This window comes from Dama dama, chromosome 31 (genome assembly GCF_033118175.1).
Source record: "Dama dama isolate Ldn47 chromosome 31, ASM3311817v1, whole genome shotgun sequence".
NCBI lineage: Eukaryota > Metazoa > Chordata > Mammalia > Artiodactyla > Cervidae > Dama > Dama dama.
Window position 1 is genome coordinate 49,068,814 of NC_083711.1, and position 4,521 is coordinate 49,073,334.

Consider the following 4,521-nt stretch of genomic DNA (forward strand, 5'->3'; position numbering starts at 1 on the left):
GTGAATGAAGGCTATGAGAACTATAGCTTTAACTGGGAGGAACAAGGGATTAAGACATCTTCTCATTAAGGAAGAACAGAAGACTGAAAGTAAAGGGATAGAAAAAAAATAACCCATGCAAATGGAAATGGAAAGACAGCTGGTATAGCAGTACTCATACAAGAAAAAACAATTCTGTACAAAAGACAAACATGAGAATTATATAATGATTAAAGGGTCAATACAAGAAAAGAATATAGCATTTATAAATATATATGCATTTAATATGTTGTTGTTGCTGTCTAGGTGCTAAGTCGTGTCCAACTCTTTGCTACCCCACGGACTGTAGCACACTAGGCTCCTCTGTCCTCAACTGTCCTCCAGAGTTTGCTCAAATTCATGTCCATTGAGTGGATGATGCTATCTAACCATCTCATCCTCTGGCAATCCCTTCTCCTTCTGCCTTCAATTTTTCCCAGCATTAAGGTTCTTTCCAGTGAGTTGGCTCTTGACATCAGGTGGCAAAAGTGATGGAGCTTCAGCATCAGTCCTTCTGATGAACATTCAAGGTTGGTTTTCTTTAGGATCGACTGGTTTTATCTCCTTGCAGTCCAAGGAATCTTCAGTCCAAGTCAAGAGCCTTCCCCAGCATCACAATTCGCAAGCATCAATTCTTCAACCCTCAATCTTCTTTATGGTTCAACTCTCACATCTGTACATGACTACTGGAAAAACCATAGCTTTGACTATACGGACCTTTGTCAGCAAATTGATGTCTCAGCAAAGTGATGTCACTGTCTAGGTTTGTCATAGCTTTCCTGCCAAGGAGTAGGGTCTTTTAATTTCATGGCTACAGTCACTGTCCTTAGTAATTTTGAAGCCTAAGAAAATAAAATCTATCACTTCTTCCACTCTTTCCCTTTCTATCTGCCATGGAGAAATGGGATCAGATGCCATGATCTTGGTCTTTTTAATGTCGAGTTTTAAGCCAGCTTTTTCACTCTCCTCTTTTACCCTCATCAAGAAGATCCTTAGTCCTTCACTTTCCACCATTAGAGTGGTATCATCTGCATATCTGAGGTTACTGATATTTCTTCTGGCAATCTTGATTCCAGCTTGTGATTCACCCAGCCCAGTATTTCACATGGCATACTCTGAATAGAAGTTAAATAAGTTAATACTTATTTAAATAAGTTAATACTCTGAATAGAAGTTAAATAAGTTAAATAAGCAGACAATACACAGCCTTGCTGTACTACTTTCCCAATTTGAACTAGTCAGTTGTTCCATGTCTAGATCTAAATATTGCTTCTTGACCCACATACAGGTTTCTCAGGAGACAGGTAAGGTGGTCTGGTATTCCCATCTCTTGAAGAATTTTCCACAGTTTGCTGTGATCCACACAGTCAAAGGCTTTAGCATAGTCAATGAAGCAGAAATAGATGTTTTTCTGGAACGCCTTTGTTTTCTCCATGATCCAAAAAATGTTGGCAATTTGATCTCTGGTTCCTCTACCTTTTCTAAACCCAGTTTGCATATCTAGACGTTCTCAGTTCATGTACTGCTGAAGCCTAACTTGAAAGATTTTGAGCATAACCTTGCTAGCATGTGAAATGAGTGCAACCGTACAGCAGTTTCAACATTCCATGGCATTGTCCTTCTTTGGGATTGGAATGAAAACTGACCTTTTCCAGTCCTGCGGACACTGCTGAGTTTTCCAAATTTGCTGACATATAGAGGGCAGCACTTTAACAGCATCATCTTTTAGGATTTGAAATAGCAGCTGGAATTCCATCACTTTCACTAGCTTTGTTCACAGTGATGCTTCCTAAGGCCCACTTGATTTCACACTCCAGGATATCTGGTTCTAAAAGATCAATGAAACCATGATGAGTGACCATACCATCATGGTTATCCAGGTCATTAAGATCCTTTTTGTATAGTTCTTCTGTGTATTCTTGCCACCTCTTCCTAATCTCTTCTGCTTCTGTTAGGTCCATACTGTTTCTGTCTTTTATGGTGCCCATCCTTACAAGAAAATTTCCCATGATATCTCCAATTTTCTTAAAGAGATCTCTAGTCTTTCCCATTCTATTGTTTTCCTCTATTTCTTTGCATTGTTCATTTAAGAAGGCCTTCTCCTCTCTCTTTTCTTTGCACTCAGTTGGGTGTATCTTTCCCTTCTTCCCACATCTTTTGCTCTCTCTATTTTTTCAGCTATTTGTAAAGCCTCTTCAGATAGCCACTTTGCCTTCTTACATTTCTTTTTCTTTAGGATAGTTTTGGTCATTGCCTCCTGTACAATATTACAAATTTCCATCCATAGTTCTTTAGGTACTCTGTCTACCAGGTCTAACCCCTTTAATATCAGAGCATCTAAATATGTAAAGCAAATATTAGCAGACATAAAGGAAGAAATTGATAGTAATACAATAATAGTAGGATACTTGCATATACCACTTAGATCAATGGACAGGCCATCTAAACAGATGGCCTGTCTGTTAATTAGGAAGGAAGTAGTGGCTTTAATAAGGCATTAATAAGGAAGTAGTGAAAAAAAAATAAGGAAGTAGTGGCTTTAATTACACATTACACCACATAGACTTAATAGATATCTGAAGTTTCCCAAGTATCGCTAGTGGTCAAGAACCTGCCTTCCAATGCAGGAGACTTAAGAGATTCTTATGGGGATCTCTTATGGGTTTGATCCTTGGGTTGGGAAGATCCCCAGGAGGAGAGCATGGCAACCCACTCCAGTATTCTTGCCTAGAGAATCCCATGGACAGAGGAGCCTGGAGGCCTACAGTCCATAGGGTCACAGAGAGTCAGACATGACTAAAGTAACTGAGCACGCATGTAGAACATGCCATCAAACAAACAAAAACCCAGAATACACACTTTTCTCAAGTGCACATGGAATTTTCTCCAGGATAGATAACATGGTGGTCTCAAAAAGTTTAAAAAATTGAAATTATATTAAATATCATTTTCAACCACAGCAGTAAGAAACTAGAAATCAATTACAGGAAGAAAAATGGAAAAAAACATAAACATGTAGAGATTAATCATGTTACTAATAAAATGAATCAACAAAGAAATGAAAGAGGAAATCAAAAAATACCTTGAGATGAATGAAAACAGAAGTTAAACTTTTCAAAATCTATAGGATACAGCAAAAGCAGTTCTAAGAAGAAAGTTTATAGCAATATAGGCCTACTACAAGAAACAAGAAAAACCTAAAATAAACAACCTAACTTTCCATCTGACAGATTTAGAAAAGGCCCAAACTTAAGGAAGGAAACAATATAATTCAGAGCAGAAATAAATAAAATAAAGCTCCCAAAAAAACACACAATAAAAAATATCAGTGAAACTAAGAACTGGTTTTATGAAAATATAAACAACATTGATAAGCCTTCAGCCAGACTTACTAAGAAAAAAAGAGAGACTAAATAAACAAAATTAGAGGTGAAAAAGAATGAAGTAAAAGAAAAAGCCACATGCTTCATAAAGTGGCCAGTCCACCATGGTATGGTTTAAGACTGTTACCTAGTGGAAAGGCTTATGGAGAAAATATTGTCTCAATACTTAAAGTATAACTTGAAGGTCATTACTTTCTTCTGATTAAATCTCCACTTAATGCTCCTGAAAATAAAATATACTACTAAAATACTGTTTGAGTGCTTCATGGCTCATATAGAGCCATGCAGGCTATGCTTGCATTAACAACATGCTGAGCATCAAAACAAGAAGGAAAACTGACCATGACTGGTATTGAGATGGAGTCACTCCCGCCCTTTCTCTGGCTATAGGACATGTGATTGGCAGCTGAAGTAGGCACATTCCAATCACAAGGAAAGCTGTACTGTATTTCATCCAGCGATTGCTGAGAGGCCAAGAAGTAGGAATTCCTCTAGAGCAATCCCTGGAAACAGCTATGGAAGTAAAGGAGTTTATAGTTATATTTGCCCAGATTTAGTAAAAGAATTTAACAGCTATGACACAAAGAGGCCTAAGTACAATGGAATCAAGGCGAAATCTCAAAGAAAGACTTTTCCCTTGATGTTGGTTATGACAGATCCTTGGAACCTGAAATCTTTTTTTCATCCAGACTTCGCCAATTTAGACTTTACCTACCTAAGAAGTAGTAGATGAGGTAATTCAGCATTATCTTATTGATGTCAGAGTTCCCTTAAGTGAGTAAGAATACTGACCTCACTTAACTGGACCTGCAGAGATTTTGAGAGTCACTTTTATATTTTGAAGGAAAAAATAACCAAGTAAACGATATATTTCAGAAAGGAGCCTCATACACAACAATGTGAATGGATTTAATGCCACTGATTAGAACACTTAAAATGGCTAAAATGTAAATTTCATGCTATATGTTACCACAGTAAAAGAAATATATATATTTTTTTAATTTAAGTGGCCTCATGACACTTGCCATTATTTATTCATGGGACAAGGAATTCCAGTAATTAGGAAATGCTACCAACCACACTGAAAGAAAATTGGTTTTTGCTGCAAGTGTTTTTATAG

The 4,521-nt window shown here is 37.1% G+C and overlaps 1 pseudogene; it reads left to right on the top strand.

Moving 5' to 3' along the window:
- Positions 1 to 3,683: 3,683 nt before the first annotated feature.
- LOC133050115 (actin-related protein 3-like) lies at positions 3,684 to 4,183 on the top strand (annotated as a pseudogene).
- The last annotated feature ends 338 nt before the right edge of the window (positions 4,184 to 4,521 follow it).